The sequence below is a fragment of the Pan paniscus genome, chromosome 11 (genome assembly GCF_029289425.2).
Source record: "Pan paniscus chromosome 11, NHGRI_mPanPan1-v2.0_pri, whole genome shotgun sequence".
NCBI classification, from domain to species: domain Eukaryota; kingdom Metazoa; phylum Chordata; class Mammalia; order Primates; family Hominidae; genus Pan; species Pan paniscus.
The window spans coordinates 44,903,694-44,922,611 of NC_073260.2; positions in this window are offsets into that span (position 1 = coordinate 44,903,694).

Here is an 18,918-nt window from a genome sequence, read left to right on the forward strand (position 1 = left end):
TGAGGGTGGGGCGGGTTTGGGGCGCTGTCTAGTGCAGCAATACCTGTGGCTGCGTCAGGTGGGCACTATCGGGTGCTAACACTGCCTGCGGCCGAGGAGTTGGGATGGCTTGGGGGGGTATTGGTTACATTGCCTGCAGCTGTTGGGTGTGCTATCCCAGGGTTACAGGGGGCAGGTTAGGGGTGCTATCGGGGGCTATACTGCCAGTGGGGTTGGTGGGCTGCAGAGGCAGCAGCGGCAGCAACAGCTGTGGCCTCCTTCCTCTTTCTGGTGGCCTCCATGGAAGGATGGAGTTCTCCTCTTCCCGGACTCCAGACTCTAGAGGGTGATCTCTTCGTGCTTATGCAATCTTGAGAACCGCAGGGCTCTCACACCCACTGTGGTTCCCTGGCCTGCGCCCTCACGCACGCTCTGTGTTGTGGAGACCACCTGGGACTACCGGGCAGGGAATAGAGGGCACCAGGGGGAGGGAGGGGGACAGGGCACTGTGGGTGGAGGCGTCAGGAATGGGAACCAGCACTTGGGTGGAGAGGGCTGGCTGGGTCTGAGTTTCTCCTACGCGGGCTCCCCGAAGAGCGCAGTGCCGATGGGCCCAGCAATTCCTGGCCAGCTGGACTTGGCCAGGAGCCGGTTTCAGTGAAGGCACTCACACCCAGCCCAGGCCCCAGTTCCTGGCCAGCTTTTGCCAGAAAGAGAGGCTGGACTTTGGAGGGTGGGTGTGAGTGCCTTTAATGAAACTGGTCCCTGCCGCCCAGTGGCCAGCGTGACAAGGTGAAGCTCTAACACTTCCACTCCCTGCATCCTGTTCTAGGTTTCTCTGGCTTTGCCTGCGCAACTGCTCCCAGCCAGGCTGGAGGAGGAGGAGGAGTCACCTGTGGTATGCTGGAGCCTGTAGATGGCGTGGCTCTGCAGCTTGCCTCATGAGGTTGGTGGCAGCAACAGAGACTGCAGCTTGACCAGAGTGGTAGGAGGGCACCCGTGGGGGCGAAGTGATAGGAGCCTTGTAGGGTGGGCTGGTGCATTGAGGGCAACAGCGGTTGTACTGGCATCGGCGCTAGCGTTGGTAGCAGCGGCAAGTCTGGGGGCTGGGAAGGGGAGTAGGAGCGCTCACGGGCCCATCCTGTCCTGGGGTGGGGACGAACCTTAAGGTGTTATAATGCGGGCCTCGGTGGCAGCGGTGGAGGTGCATGTAGGGTAAGGAGGAGTCTTCCCCCTTGTCCTGCAATCTCTGGAGGGTGCCCTCCTCCTGCTGGCGCCTGAGCCAGGCATGAGTGGCAGCATTGTCTAATTCTTAACAAAATTCAGGGGGTGACTCTTTGTGTATCTTTTCGCTTGTTTTTTGTTGTGATACTCTTGGACTTAACTCAAATTTCATGAATCGAGGAAAGGATAAAAGGTATAATAGGCCTTCTAATTCACGCACCTGTTCTTTTCCTTTCTTCCAGTCTGTATTTTCTTCTTCTTGTTTTGGCTGCTGCTGCTTCTATTTGATGTTTCTATTCTTGTTTCTCCTCTTTTTGTTTTCTTTATGCCAAGCAATGACCTTAAACAACAAGCCCAAACTGAGTGAAAAATAAACTTGTCACTGTGATGTATTTTTAAAATAACTGGTCCCTTACTATGTTTTAGAGATGAGGAAACAAATAAGTTGTATAATTAGTTGAATAGCATGATTTCATTATTGTGTTAACCCACTTAGGCCTAGTGTTCCATTATTGGAACGCTAAGCATGTGGGAGTTACTTATACTGCTCAAGGTCATTGACAAGGTCTGATTTTTCACTCATGCAAAAATTCAAAAACTTGCAACCTCTGGCATAAATGGGCTAATGAGTTGTAAGTAGTTATCCAAGGAATCAAAAAGTGAAGCATCACATAAGATACTGGTAGCAAAAGGCCATTTCATCTCTCTCAAATATTTGTCTGGAGCTATGTAAGAGTCACTGGGGTAATAAGTTCTAATTTATGAGATTATTAAGTGAACCATATTCCCTTCATTTTATTTCTCTGCAACCATTTTGAAGAGTATCATCATCTGCATGAGCAAACCTGGTTCATCACCACATTTTTGCAAGAGGCAAATGAAGGGGGGGAATCATGTGTATAATCTTGCAAGGCAGAGATTCACTACCAAAAACAAGGCTTTATTAACTTTTGCCTTTAAGAACCTGCAGTGTTGAGCTCTCTTTTAATCATAGTATTACTACCTATGGTATGAACTCTTTTTTTTTTTAAACTGATTACTCTAGAAGTTTATGCATATTCTTAGCTGCCTTAAAGACAATCTATATTGTATCATTTTTCAAGCCCACAGAAATGTGTAAGGCCTTTAATTCTGACACTTTTCAGTTATTTTTAAGGTTATGAGCATGTGAAATACTGTTGATATATGGAAGAATGTGTGTAAATACCACTAGATAGCTTATTTTGAAGAGATAGTATCTAAATTTTTGTCCAGAGTAGATTGGTTGCAGTTTCTTAAGTTTGTTTGTCAATACATTTCCTCAATGTTTTAAACCATATAGAAATTTGAATACATTTAACCTCATATAGCCCTTTATTTATAGGTTTAATATTTCTAAAGACTAAGGACATCACAGCCTCCTTTAAGATTCAGTAATAATAAAATTTGAGATATGTAGGATTAGAATCCAACAAATTCAGAGAAAAATTGTTAAATTATATAGCTGTAGAGCAGGAATGAAACCCAGATTCTAAGCTCTAAGGGGGCCATGAGCTACCATACAGGTGCATCCGTGACTGGGCATAGAGTCGGCAAAATTACAGGATGGTTAAGACAGTGAGCTGTGGAGCCTGACTCTATGTGAACATGAATTTTTAAACCGCATGGTGCCTCAGTTTATCCACCTTTACAGTAGGGACAGTAGTAAGTTCTTTTTTTGCTCAGTTGTCTGGATTATTTCCCTAATCTTTCTTGTTGCCACTCTTGATGCCCACATGAGAGAATCTAAGGTAATTTCTGATAGCCTGAGACTGCTGAAGGAAAAACAGAAGGTGCCACAAACCCATTTTAGGAGAAACCTCTGTTTTCCTCATGGAACCCCAAGAACTTTAAGCAGACAGGTCCCTCTCAAAATCTAAGGCTCTCCTCTGTTTTGCCTTGCATTATCTGACCTTTTTGGTTTGAGTGGGCATCAGAAATTAGTAGAGGGAAGAGATCTAAAGAAAGTTGTGGATATGAAGATGTATTTATGGTAAGAAATATTATGAAGGAAAGAAATGTTATGTGAGAGAGGATCTTGTATGGCAGATTCTTGTCCTAAAGTAGAATGACTAATCACAACAGAGGGAAATACAGGACAAGTCACAAAGTTCAATCATGTCCTAGATGGTCTGTGGAAGTTGTGTTAGGGTTCATAAAATGTGAAAGAAAAACTTACAACTGCTAGATCGTGTCCTGTCCAGAAGTGTTGTGTATGTGATGTATATATAAAGGAGCTCTAAGTACTCGGCTTAACAGAAAATGAAAGATCTTAAATATTTTGTCAGAAAAACAGAGGCTCTAATGCCTTTTATTTCACGTGACTTCACTAATATTTGGAAAATAAAGATGGTGTTAAAATCATTGGTAGAATAAAAATATCTTCAAAATCTATCCATTTGGTCTAATTTAAGTCAGAGGTTAAATTTTAGAAGTGCTTTAATGTCATAAATTGATTCTTTGACTTTGGAAAATTGTTCTGTTTACCTGGCTTGGAGCCGTTAAATTTCTAGGTAAGGCCTGGGAACAGGTGGAGTTAGCCATGTCTCCTAGATATGCTGAAAAGATTCAGACTTATCTACAGTTCTGTCTTGTATCCTAGACTCTGCACCTGTTGGTAATTAAAACTTCCTGCTGCTGCTAATCCCTGGACTCCATTTAAAACCCTTCCATCACATGAATACTATCCCCTGTACTACATTTTTCCACAATTAAATACTTAGAATCATTTTTGCCCACTTGAACCAACCATTAGTGATATATTTAAAAAATAATGTGGCCGGGCGCGGTGGCTCACGCCTGTAATCCTAGCACTTTGGGAGGCCGAGACGGGAGGATCACGAGGTCAGGAGATCGAGACCATCTTGGCTAACACGGTGAAACCCCGTTTCTACTAAAAATACAAAAAATTAGCCGGGCGTGTTGGCGGGCGCCTGTAGTCCCAGCTACTTGGGAGGCTGAGGCAGGAGAATGGCATGAACCTGGGAGGCGGAGCTTGCAGTGAGCCGAGATCGCGCCACTGCACTCCAACCTGGGAGACACAGCGAGACTCCGTCTCAAAAAAAAAAAAAAAAAAAAAAAAATGTGTCTCAATATATTTAGCAAATGTAGGGAATGACATTTTTACTGTTGTCTTTTACATAGCATTTATGTAGCAATGCTATCAAGTATTTTTAGTCATTTAAATGTTACATAAGAGATGCTTTTGATTCCTTTGTTTCTATGTAAATAAATATAATTATGAGATATTCAATAAATAGTATCGATTACATGTTTAATTTATAGAATATATTTATAAAATTAGGATTATTTTTAAACAGTATATCATACTTGTTGGCTTTATGATAACTTAGAAGTAATATTCTGGATTAACTGTGACTCATGAGAGAGGGAGTTTGTGCAACTATAATCTTTACAAATTTTTTCTAGATTTTCAAGACTTACACTAGAACTGTGAGAACAAGGTAATAAATAAGCATATCTAATAATAGCATCTTTGGTCAACTCTTGGCTAGACCCAGTGATAGTGTAGGAATTAGCATAATTTCTGCCACTAAAGTTAATGGATTTGTTTTGCGAGACCACAGTTTAAACATTGACATATAAAGTTTAAAAGTGTTAGATTAAAAATTTTTTAATGCCTTTGAAATTGTTTTATAGAAAAATAATGATCTGTCCTGGTTTACATTGATAGGTTTTTTTTTTTTTTTCAATAAGAAGCAGACCAAGAGAAAGGGAGAGTAGTGTAAAGTCCAGGTTTTCAAGTTTGAAAAGTAACAATCAGTGTATTACAACAGATGGATTTGATGTCAGGTTACAAATGCGGAAAACATTACATATAATCAACTAGCCAGAGTAATTATACAAGGCAAAAAAATGAAAGGCATCCAAATAGGAAAGGAAGAGGTAAAATTGTCTCTGTTTTCTGACAGTGTAATCTTAACATAGAGAAAATCTTGGACTCCACCCAAAAAAAAGTTAAAGCTTATAAACACATTCAATAAAGTTGAGAGTTACAAAATTTAACATAAAAATATAATTCTTGTTTCTATACACCAGTAACAAACTGCTACCTGAAAAATAATAAAATAATTCCATTTAGTATCAAAACAAAGATATAAGTAAAAGACTAGGGAGTAATTTTTATGAAGGATGTGAAAGATGTGTATACTGAAAATTATAGCACATGGATGAAAGAAATTGAAAGTGACATAAATAGAAAAACATCCTATATTTATGAACTGAAAAAATTAATATTGTCAAAATTTCAATGCTACCCAAAGCAATCTACAGATTAAATGCAACCACTATCAAATTACAATGCCATTCCTCACAGAAATAGAAAAATTAGTCCTAAAATCTGTATGGAACCGCAAAAGATGCTGAAAAACCAAAGCAATCTTGAGCAAAAAGAACAAACCTGGAGGCATCAGACTACCTGATCTTTGATAAAGCAAACAAAACAAAGTGGGGAAAGGACACCCTATTCAACATATGGTCCTGGGATAATTGGCAGGCCACATGCAGAAAAATGAAACGGTTCTTCAAAAGGTTAAATATAGAATTACCACGTGACTCAGTAAATTCACTCCTATGTATACCTCAAAAAAATTAAAACAAGGTGCCTACACAAAAAGTAGCATACAGGTATTTATAGCAACAAAAAGTAGGAAACAACAGAAATGTCCATCATTAATGAAATGTGGCCTGTCCATAAAATATTGACAATGAAAAAGAAAGATATTAATACATACTCCGAAAAGGATGAACATTGAAAACATGATAAGTGAAAGTAGTGAGTCACACGTAACTGTATATTATTATGATTCCACTTCCATGAAATGTCCAGAATAGGCAAATCCTTCCAGAATAGGCAAATTCTTAGGAAATAGATGGATGGTTGCCTAGTGCTGGGAGGGGTTTAAAGAAAGAGTGGGAAAAATTGCTAATGGGTGTAAGGTTTCTTTTAAGGAGCATAAAAATGTTCTAAAATTATGTCGTGATTGTTTATCCACCCAGTTAATAACACTAAAAAAATTGAATTTTATACTTTACATGAGTGAATTAAATAATACATAAATTATATCTCAATGAACCTGTGGAAAAAAGTTAAAAAACATGTGTATGCACACACAAAAAAATTCTTTATCTTATTTCCATAGGTTTTTGGGGAACAAGTGGTGTTTGATTATATGAGTAAGTTCTTTAGATGTGATTAGTGAGATTTTGGTGCACCCAACACCTGTGCAGTATACACTATCCAATTCATAGTCTTTTATTTCTCACCCCTTCCCACCCTTTCTCCCAAGTCCCCAAAGTCCATTGTAGTATTGTAATGCCTTTGCATCCTCGTAGCTTAGCTCCCACTTACAAGTGAGAGCATACGATGTTTGGTTTTCCATTCTTACATTACTTCACTTAGAATAATAGCCTCTGATCCCATCCAGGTTGCTGTGAATGCCATTATTTTTATCCTTTTTATAGCTAAATGGTATATGTGTGTATATATATATATATATACACACACACCACAATTTCTTAATCCACTCATTGATGAGCATTTGAAATTGTGAATTGTGCTGCTATAAACGTGCATGTGCAAGTATTTTACTCACTGCAAATGAAGTTGAACATCCTTTCATGTGTTTACCCACTGTTTATACTTCCTCTTGTGAGAAATGCCTGTTCATAATCTTTGCCCTTTTTTTATTGGATTGTTGGATTTCTTACTGATTTAGAAGAGTTCTTTATATAAGCTAGATACTAATTTCCTGGTTATATGTTCTGCAATATTTTCTGCCAGTTTATGCATTGCCTTTTTTACTCTCTCCTTGTCTTTTCAAAGAACACAGTTCTTGCTGGGTGTGATGGCTCACTCCTGTAATCCCAGAAATTTTGGAGGCGGAGGTGGGCGGATCACTTGAGGTCAGGAGTTTGAACCAGCCTAGCCAACGTGGCAAAACCCCATCTCTACTAAAAGTACAGAAATTAGCTGGGTGTGGTGGCACATGCCTGTAATCCCAGCTACTTGGGAGGCTGAGGCACGAGAATTGCTTGAACCCAGTGGATGGAGGCTGTAGTGAGCTGAGATCATGGCACTGCACTCCAGCCTGGGTGACAGAGAGAGACTCCATCTCAAACAACAACCACCACAAAGAACACAATTCTTAATTTCTGTGGAGCAAAGTTTATCAATCTTTTATTTGTGAATTTTGTTTTTTGTGTCTTGTTTATGAAATCCTTTCCTATCTTGAGATTATAAAAAGATATTTTGTATTTTCTTCCAAATTTTGAAACATGTGGCTTTTTCATTGATCCATCTGGAATTGAGTTTGTGTACAGTTTGAGGTATGGATCCAGAATCAGTTTTTTATACACAAATAACTAATGGTTCCAACACTGTCTTAAATATTTCTTTCTTTCCCTATTGATCTGCATTCCCAAGCATTTTCATACGTAGATCTGTTTATGGGGTCCCCATTACATTTCATTGAGCTATCTGTCTATCCCTGATCCAGTATATCATGATATTTTAACCAACAGAGCTTTAAAATATATTTTAATATCTGATGGGACAAGTCCTCCCTTCCCCTAACTCACATTTGTTGACTTCCCAACATATTGCCTCAAAAATTCCTCAATAATGTTCTGTGTTCTCGCATCATAAGCTAAATTGGAACAACATAGTGCTAGATTGCAAAACTCAGTTTACCTAACTTGTGTGGAGGTCAGCCCAGCACCACATGTTGATAGCCATAAGCAGGTATTTGTTTCATAGGTGTGCATGGGAATGCTAATAGTATTGTCTAGGCTTCATGGGTTTTTTCTATGGGGAAAACATTTTGGTAAACATTAATTGATCATGGAGAACTGTCTATGAAAATTGCAAGGGTATGAGTAATCATATCTAGTTTTTAGATAGAGAAGTTGAGGCACAGAGATATTAAAGTGTGATAATAGGGTTAAAAAGTAATGAGGCTAAAGAGCCCCAGGTTGCCTGACTCTCAGGCCATCCCCTTCTTATAACTGGAATAATGTTGAGAGAGTCTCCACCTAACTTGTAAAGGTCAGAATGCAAACTCTTTTTAGGAATGTGACCAGCTTTCTAGGAAAAGAGCTGCTTTTGTTAGGACTCAAGTGTTGGTGGGAACAGGAGAGGTTGCAGTTATAGTTTATCTACTTCTACAGACAGAAGTTAGGAGCTTCTTTTCTCTCAGTCATCAGCTGTCACCCATCATCTACCTGGGACCAGAACCTCCAGTGAAAGTGAGATGAGATAGGTAATGCAGCAAGTCAAAGGGAAAGATGGCAAACATCTTTGGGGGAGCAGGCTTGAAGGATGAAGAGAAATCTACTTTTGGTTAAGCGTGCAATGACTGGCTGCAGTTATCTTAGGATAAAAACTCTGGATTCTATATATCTCTTCATCCCAATGATTTTTCTATATTCTTTTCTTCTTGTGCTCCCTCCCTAGCCCACCCCTCTTGCTCTGTCTCGTCTGTTAATCTCTGCTTCTATGCCTAGAGACTTCTGTTCCTGAAAGATGCCATTCTACACAAGTTCTTCCATTTTGCTTTTAGATGTTTCACACCATGCTGGCACTCTTGCTTCAGATCTTTGTTGAGGTTCTTCATCATAATGCCCATTATGTAATGTAGTAACAACTGTTGCCTATGTTTACAGCAGGCTAAATGAGGAAATGCCAGCTGTACGACTTTATTTCATGCATGTCTGTGTGAAGAGACCACCAAACAGGCTTTGTGTGAGCAACATGGCTGTTTATTTCACCTGGGTGCAGGTGGGCTGAGTCCGAAAAGAGAGTCAGCAAAGAGTGGTGGATTATCATTAGTTCTTATAGGTTTTGGGATAGGCGGTGAAGTTAAGAGCAATGTTTTGCGGGCAGGGGCGGATCTCACAAAGTACATTCTCAAGGGTGGGGAGAATTACAAACAACCTTCTTAAGGGTGGGGGAGATTACAAAGTACATTGATTAGTTAGGGTGGGGCAGGAACAAATCACAATGGTGGAATGTCATCAGTTAAGGCTATTTTTACTTTTGTGGATCTTCAGTTACTTCAGGCCATCTGGATGTATACGTGCAAGTCACAGGGGATGCGATGGCTTGGCTTGGGCTCAGAGGCCTGACGTTCCTGCCTTCTTATATTAATAAGAAAAATAAAACAAAATAGTGTTGAAGTCTTGGGGCGGCGAAAATTTTTGGGGGGTGGTATGGAGAGAGAATGGGCGCTGTTTCTCAGGGCTGCTTCAAGCGGGATTAGGGGCAGTGTGGGAACCTAAAGTGGGAGAGATTAAGCTGAAGGAAGATTTTATGGTAAGGGGTGATATTGTGGGGTTGTTAGAAGAAACATTTGTTGTGTAGAATTATTGGTGATGGCCTGGATACGGTTTTGTATGAATTGAAAAACTAAATGGAATAAGAGAAGGAGAAAAACAGGTATAAAAGGTCTAAGAATTGGGACGACTGAGGACATCTAATCAGATGATTAGGACTCTCTAATCAGAGAGTGCCTAAGGAGATTCAGCATAGCCCTGCCAGCAAAGATTATTTATTTACTTCAAGAGTTAAGAATGGCAGTTTGGGGATAGCACGAGGAGATATCAGCTGTGATGGCTTGGAGAAACAGTGTAAACCGGCAGTGTAAACAAGAGCAGGGCATGTATGAGTAGTTGAGAACGGAGAATAGGAGTATCACTAGACAGAAAATAGTAGGGATGACAAGTTTTTTTGGGGCACAGTCTAAGTTGGCCCGGTGTCTGGAATGAGACTGGGGCCTAATAAAAAGGAGCTCAAATGGGCTGTACCTTGTAGCAGTCCGAGGACAGGCCTGAATTCTGAGAGAAGCAAAAGTGGTAAAAGTATTGTCCAGTCCTTTTTAAGTTGGTGGCTGAGCTTGGTGAGGTGTGTTTTTAAAAGACCTTTAGTCCATTCTACTTTGCTTGAAGACGGAGGACCGTAAGGGATATAAAGGTTTCACTGAATACTAAGAGCCTGAAAAACTGCTTGGCTGATTTGACTAATAAAGGCTGGTCTCTAATCAGACTGTATAGAGGTGGGAAAGCTAAACTGAGGAATTACGTCTGACAGAAGAGAAGAAATGACTGCAGTGGCCTTCTCAGACCCTGTAGGAAAGGCCTTTACTTATTCAGTGAAAGTGTCTATTTAGACTAAGAGGTATTTTAGTTTCCTGACTCAGGGCATGTTGAGTAAAGCTAATTTGCCAGTCCTGGGTGGGGGCAAATCCTCAAGCTTGATGCGTAGGGAAGGGAGGGGGCCTAAATAATCCCTGAGGAGTAGTAGAATAGCAGATGGAACACTGAGAAGTTATTTCCTTGAGGATAGATTTCCATGATGGAAAGGAAATGAGAGGTTCTGAGAGGCAGGCTAGTGGCTTATACTATAGCATAGCCTGCCTTTGCTGGTGTGTGGCAATTAGGCCTGGTGGAACTGCCATCAATAAATCAAGTGTGATCAAGGTGAGGAACAGGAAAGAAGGAAATATGGGGAAATGGGGTGAATATCAGGTGGATCAGAGAGATACAGTCATGGGGGTCAGGTGTGGTATCAGGAATAATGTGGGAGGCCAGATTGAAGTCCGGGCCAGGAACAATGGTAATTGTGGGACTTAACAAAGAGTGAGTACAGCTGAAGGAGCCGGGGAGCAGAAAGTATATGCGTCAGGTATGAGGAAGAAAATAGATTTTGGAAGTTATGAGAAATGCAGAGAGTGAGTTGAGCATAGTTTGCGATTTTTAGGGCCTCTAAAAGTATTAAAGCAGTGGCAGCCGCCGCACGCAGACATGAGGGCTAGGCTAAAACAGTAAGGTCAAGTTGTTTGGACAGAAAAGCTACAGGGTGCGGTCCTGGCTCTTATGTAAGAATTCTGACCGCACTAACCATGCCTAGGAAGGAAAGGAGTTGTTTTGTAAGGGATTGAGGTTTGGGAGATTAATCGGACACGATCAGCAGGGAGAGCACATGAGTTTTTACGAGAATTATGCCGAGATAGGTAACAGATGAGGATGAAATTTGGGCTTGACTGAAGTAATGGGGTCTGTCTGTGAAGCCTTGCGGCAGTACAGCCCAGGTAATTTGCTGAGCCTGATGGGTGTCAGGGTCAGTCCAAGTGAAAGTGAAGAGAGGCTGGGATGACGGGTGCAAAGGAATAGTAAAGAAAACATGTTTGAGATCCAGAACAGAATAATGGATTGTGGAGAGAGGTATTGAGGATAGGAGAGTATATGGGTTTGGCACCATGGGGTGGATAGGCAAAACAATTTGGTTGATAAGGCATAGATCCTGAACTAACTTGTAAGGCTCGTCGGGTTTTAGGACAGGTAAAATGGGGGAACTGTAAGAGTTTATAGGCTTTAAAAGGCCATGCTGTAGCAGGCGAGTGATAACAGGCTTTAATCCTTTCAAAGCATGCTGTGGGATGGGATATTGGCATTGAGCGGGGTAAGGGTGATTAGGTTTTAATGAGATGGTAAGGGGTGCATGATCGGTCGCCAAGGAGGGAGTAGAGGTATCTTATACTTGTGGGTTAAGGTGGGGGAATACAAGAGGAGGACGCAAAGGAGGCTTTGGATTGGGAAGAAGGGCAGCAATGAGATGCAGCTGTAGTCCAGGAATAGTCAGGGAAGCAGATAATTTGGTTAAAATATCTTGGCCTAATAAGGGAACTGGGCAGGTGGGGATAACTAAAAAAGAGTGCATAAAACAGTATTGTCTAAGTTGGCACCAGAGTTGGGGAGTTTTAAGAGGTTTAGAAACCTGGCTGTCAATACCCACAACACTTATGGAGGCAAGGGAAACAGGCCCTTGAAAAGAAGGTAATGTGGAGTGGGTAGCCTCCGTATTGATTAAGAAGGGGACGGGCTTACCCTCCCGTGAGAGTTACCTAAAGCTCAGCGTCCGTGATGCTCTACGGGACTTCCGAGGCGATCCGGCAGCGTCAGTCTTTAGCCGCTAAGCCAAGAAGGAGTCAGTCAGAGAGTCTTGGGCCAGAGTTCCAGGGGCTCTGGGAGTGGCTGCCAGGTGAGTTTAACAGTCCGATTTCCAGTGGAGTCCTGCACAGATGGGACATGGCTTAGGAGGAATCCTGGGCTGCGGGCATTCCTTGGCCTGGTGGTCAGATTTCTGGCACTTGTAGCAAGCTCCTGGGGGAGGAGGTTCTGGAGGAACGCCTGGCCGCTGCGGTTCAGGCGTTTGGAAGTTCTCGTGTGCTGGAGATGTGGCTGGGGTTTGTCTCACAGTGGAGGCAAGGAATTGCAACTTTTTTTTATCATTGTACACCTTGAAGGTGAGGTTAATCAAGTCCTGTTGTGGGGTTTGAGGGCCAGATTCCAATTTTTGGAGTTTTATTTAATGTCAGGAGCAGATTGGGTAATAAAATGTATATTGAGAATAAGATGGCCTTTTGACCTTTTAGGGTCTAGGGCTGTAAAGCGTCTCAGGGTTGCTGCCGAATGAGCCATGAACTGGGCTGGGTTTTTATATTTGCTGAAAAAGAGCCTAAACGCTATCTGATTTGGGATAAAGAAAAAGGAGCATTAACCTTGACTATGCCTTTAGCCCCAGCCACCTTTTTAAGAGTAAATTGCTGGGCAGGTGGGGGAGGGCTAGTCATGGAACGAAAGTGTAAGCCGGACCAGGTGTGAGGAGGGGAGGTGATAAAAAGATTATAGGGTGGAGGAGCGGAGGCTGAGGAAGAATTGGGACCTAGCTTGGCCTGGCGAGGAGGGGAGGGGTCAGATGGGTCTGTAGAAAAGGAAGATTAGAAAGACTCAGCGACGCTTGGGGTTGGGACTGAGGGGACAGGCGGGAGGGAAAGAAGGAAGATTTGGGATGAGTTGCACTGGGCACAGAGACTAGGAAGGGACTGATGTGTAAAAGAATGCCTGGATGTCAGGCACCTCAGACCATTTGCCCATTTTATGACAAGAATTATTTAGATCTTGTAGGATGGAAAAATTGAAAGTGCCATTTTCCGGCTATTTGGAACTACTGTCAAGTTTGTATTGGGGTCAAGCGGCATTGCAGAAGAAAATAAGATGCTTAGATTTTAGGTCAGGTGAGAGTTGAAGAGGTTTTAAGTTCTTAAGAATACAGGCTAAGGGAGAAGGAGGAGGAATGGGAGGTGGAAGGTTGCCCATAGTGAAGGAGGCAAGCCAAGAGAAAAGAGTAGAGACACGGAGAAGGGGTGGGGGCTTCTTGCCCTCCAGAAAAGCAGAGAAAGGGTTGGGGCACGGAAATAAGGGATTGAGGCACAGAGATAAGAGCTTGGGGTGCAGAAATAAGGGATTGGGGCACAGAGATAAGAGGTCGGGGTGCGGAAATAAGGGATTGGGGCACAGAGATAAGAGGTCAGGGTGCAGAAATAAGGGATTGGGGGTTCTTGCCCCCTAGAAAAGCGGGACTTGCCGCTAAGGGTGAAGGAGAAGGGGTTGAGGGGTACTTGCCCCTCCCTCAGAAAAGCGGGACTTGCCGCTAAGGGTGAAGGAGAAGGGGTTGAGGGGTACTTGCCTCTCCCCCAGAAAAACAGAGAAGGGGTAGAGAGAAGGAGAGAAGGGGTTGGGGGACTTGCCGCTAAGGGTGAAGGACCAAGGCAGGTGTCCCTGCATGGTCTGACACCTTTGAAACGTGGGTGAATCAAATACCAAGGGAAGGCTGCCTTCCCAGTCCGTGACCGGTGCCGGAGTTTTGGGTCCATGGATAAAACGTGTCTCCTTTGTCTCTACCAGAAAATGAAAGGAATTGAAATTAAGAGAAGGGAGAGATTGAAGTGTGGCACCAAGATTGAAAGGAGAAAGAGGTTGAGGGATAGTGAGGGAGGTTGGAGAAGAGAGTAAAAAGAGGCCGCTTACCGGATTTGGTATTGGTGAGATGTTTCTTGGGCTGGTGGGTCTGAGGACCTGAGGTCGTAGGTGGATCTTTCTCGTGGAGCAAAGAGTAGGAGGACGGGGGATTGATCTCCCAAGGGAGGTCCCCCGATCCGAGTCACGGCACCAAATTTCATGCGCGTCCGTGTGAAGAGACCACCAAACAGACTTTGTGTGAGCAACATGGCTGTTTACTTCACCTGGGTGCAGGTGGGCTGAGTCCGAAAAGAGAGTCAGCAAAGAGTGGTGGATTATCATTAGTTCTTAATAGGTTTTGGGATAGGCGGTGAAGTTAAGAGCAATGTTTTGCGGGCAAGGGCGGATCTCACAAAGTACAGTCTCAAGGGTGGGGAGAATTACAAAGAACCTTCTTAAGGGTGGGGGAGATTACAAAGTACATTGATCAGTTAGGGTGGGGCAGGAACAAATCACAATGGTGGAATGTCATCAGTTAAGGCTATTTTTACTTCTTTTGTGGATCTTCAGTTACTTCAGGCCATCTGGGGTGTATATGTGTAAGTCACAGGGGATGCGATGGCTTGGCTTGGGCTCAGAGGCCTGACACTTTATCTAAAGTGTTGACATATACACCCATGCATGTAAAATTACTTAATCACAGGAGAGATTTTATTTGTTTGAAGACCTAAGGCTTTCTTTCTTTTTTTTTTTTTTTTGCTAAGTCAAATTTGCCATCTATACCATTGATCCTCACGTAGGAAAATGTTTGTCTTGTGCTGTCTCTAAATAGCCACTAGATATTGCTAAAGGGCTGGGGGAAGAAAAGAATCTTAGTTTTCATCCAAGGCTTCTGAGTTACTGAATTTTACAGTTCAAGGGAAGCTTAGTGATGTTGGAAATAGGATAAAAGCCTCAACATAAAAATGGGAAGTATATCTTCAAAAAGATAAGAAGGGTAGTAATACTGACTAAGGAATACTGAATATTTAAAGGCAGTGTTGGTGGTTGGGCACAGTGTGGCTCATGCCTGTAATCCCAGCACTTTGGGAGGCTGAGGCAGGCCGATCACCTGAGGTCAGGAGTTCAGGACCAGCCAGGCCAACATCGTGAAACCCTGTCTCTACTAAAAATACAAAAATTAGGCGGGCATGGTGGCACGCACCTGTAATCCTAGCTATTCCAGAGGCTGAGGCAGGGAGAATCACTTGAACCCGGGAGGCAGAGGTTGCAGTGAGCCGAGATCGTGCCACTACACTCCAGCCTTGGTAACAGAGCAAGACTCTGTCTAAAAAAATTAAATAAATACATAAAGGCAATGTTGGCATAGTTGAAATTGTGCATTAGCATTTTGACACCTACTTGTCAACTAGATAGCAATGTCAAATCTTTAGAGATTATCCCTCCCGCAGCATGACACTAGACTGAAGGTTCAGATCAGTTTTCAAAAAACTGTGCAAGCATTCTAGACATTATTTAAAAATCACCATCTTTTGATTATGAATGTATTGCATTAATGTTTAAGCAATTATGGAAATGTAGAAAATTATTATTATTATTTTGAGAGAGAGTTGTGCTCTGTCATGCAGGCTGGAGTGCAGTGGCTCGATCTTGGCTCACTGCAGTCTTCGTCTCCCAGGTTCAAGTGATTCTTCTTCTTCAGCCTCCTGAGTAGCTGCGATTACAGGCATGTGGCACCATGCCCAGCTAATTTTTTGTATTTTTAGTAGAGATGGGTTTTCGCCATGTTGGCCAGGCTGGTCCCGAACTCCAGACCTCCAGTGATGTGGCCACTTCGGCCTCCCAAACTGCTGGGATTACAAGTGTGAGCCACCATGCCCAGCCCATGGGAAATGTAGAAAATTATAATACAGAACTCCATCACTCAGGGTGACTATATAGTATAGTACATAATTAATATTAATATACTGTATATAATTAATACATACTATATAAGTTAACATATTGTATGTTAGTGTTGTATAGTATATATATGGTTTACTTTATAATTAACATACATAATAACATCTACTATATGTATATCTTCATCCTGTGGAAGCAATGAAGAATAATAACAAGAAAACCACCCTGTGATGCACAATACAATTCAAGGCAGAGGCCATTACCAATGTTTTTGAGTCCCCTGAGACTTCTTCCCCACTCCGTTTATCTGCCTCTCCCAAGAAGTAATTGCTACTCTAAAATTTTGTTTATAATGTATTCCTTTTATTTCAAGTTTTACCACAAATAAAAGGGTCCTAAATAACGTATTATTTGTTTTTTTTGTTTTTAACTTTGTAAGAATGATTTCTAAGATTCATCCATGTTGATATATCTTCACTCATTTTCTCAGTCATAAGATACCCTGTCACATAAAGTACTGCAATTTATCTGTCCATTCTCCTCTTGATGAATATTTAGATCTACTCCCTCCATGTAAGGACAATTGGGTTGTTTCTACTTTTGACTGTTATAAAAAATGCTGTGCATGTCTCCTGGGTGTCCTGTAGGGGTTTTTCTAGGAGTGGAATTACTAGGTTGTAGGATGCATGTTCAATTTAGGAGATGCTGCCTAACTGCTTCCACAGTGCTGGTGTCACTATTCCTGCGAGTGGTGTGGGAGAGTTCCTGCTGCTCTGTGACCCAACCAGCACTTGCTGGTCTTGGACTTTTAAATTGTTGTCGATCTGCTAATTATGAAATTGCATCTTATTATGGTGTTAATTTGCATTTCTATCATTTCATCTTTTATTTATTTATTTATTTATTTATGAGATGGAGTCTCACTGTGTCGCCCAGGCTGGATTGCAGTACCACAATCTCGGCTTATGGCATCCTCCGCCTGCCAAGTTCAACCGATTCTTGTGCCTCAGTCTCCCAAGTAGGTGGGATTACTGGTATGCATCACCATGCCTGGCTAATTTTTGTCGTTTTTGTAGAGATGAGGTTTTGCCATGTTGACCAGGTGGGTCTTGAACTCTTAACCTCAGGCGATCCATCTGCCTTGGCCTCCTAAAATGCTGGGATTACAGGTGTGAGCCACTGCACCTGGCCGATTTCACCTTTTAATATGGTATCAGTCATATATATGTTTTTTCTTCTTTGAAATGCCTATTTAAGGCGCTTCCCCAATTTTTACTGGGTTGTTCATCTTTTTCTTATTGATGTTGATGTACAGGTTTTTTTTTTTTTTTTTAAGCAGAGTCTCACTCTCAAGCTGGAGTGTAGTGGCACAATCATGGCTCACTGCAGCCTCAACCTTCCTGGCTTATGCGATCCTCCCACCTCAGCCTCCCAAGTAGCTGCGACTACAGGTATGCATCACTATGCCCGGTTAATTTGGTATAATTTGTGTAGAGATGGGATCTTACAGTGTTGCCTAGGCTGGTCTGGAACTCCTGGGCTCAAGCAGTCCACCTGCCTTGGCCTTCAAAGTGCTGGGATTACAGGCATGAGCTACGGCACCTGGCTAGGTATTCTTTATATATTCTGGGTTTTAGTCTTTTCCTAGTTATATGTGTTTTAAGTATCTTCTTCTAATTGGGAAAGAGAATGGTGTCTTTGGATAAACAGAAGTTCTTAATTTTCACGTTGTGCAATTTATTAATTTTTTTGTTGTTAAACAATAAATATTAATGTAAAAAAATGAATTGTCTGTCGTGGCGTAGGCCTGCCCCAGGAGGGCGTCATATTACCACATGATTTGTGTGCAGTTATTCAATCTTGACTGGTGTGTGTATGATGATTTTGTATCTTGTTTAAGAAGTCTCTCCTTGGCTGGGCACGGTGGCTCATGCCTGTAATCCCAGCACTTTGGGAGGCCAAGGCAGGTGGATCATGAGGTCGGGAGATCGAGACCATCCTAACATGGTGAAACCCCTTCTCTACAAAAAAAAATACAAAAAATTAGCCAGGTGTGGTGGCATGCTTCTGTAGTCCCAGCTACTTGGGAGGCTGAGGCAGGAGAATTGCTTGAGCCTGGGAGGCAGAGGTTGCAGTGAGCTGAGATCGCGCCACTTCTCTACAGCCTGGGTGACAGAGTGAGACTCTGTCCCCACACCCTCGCCCAAAAAAAAGTCTCTCCTTGTCTGAATTTATAAAGATATTCTATTATGTTAAATTGAAAGTTCTGAATAAGGCACCAAGAAACAATAGGTATCATATACTGTAATTAACTGTGAGATCAACCACCCTACAGAAATTTAAACACAAGATGACCAACAGCCATCATCTATACTGAGGACATTAAATGTTTGAGAGAGGAGAGATGTGCAGGGGATTTTTGTGATGATTTATTTAGAGAAATCTTCAGGTGGGCTGCTGGTAAGCTGTGACTTGTCTCTCTCCCCCAGTCAAGTCTAGTGAAAGGGGTTTCAGTAGAATCTCTTGAAGGCTTGACGTGTCTTCTGCATTTAGGGACACAGAAGACTGGTATCTGATTCACACCTGAGAAACCTAATGGATAAGAAACTATGATTGGCTCTGATCATAAATGGTGTGATGGTAGAGCAAAGAGAATGATCAGTGTGCACTGCCAGAATTTATTCAGCCAACAAGTATTCCTTACAAGCTACATAGGAGATATGCTCAAGTGAGAACCAGCCTGGTTAAATCCTGTTGACAGGACAGATTGAAAGGTGAACAGCCCTCAGTAGAGAAAATGGAGATGGACTTTGCGTTCTGTATTCCAAGGATGAAATAAAGAATCTTTAAGGCTGGGCAAGGTGGCTCACGCCTGTAATCCCAGCACTTTGGGAGGCCAAAGTGGGTGGATTACCTGAGGTCAGGAGTTCGAGACCAGCCTGACCAACATAGTGAAACCCTGTCTCTGTTTAAAAAAGA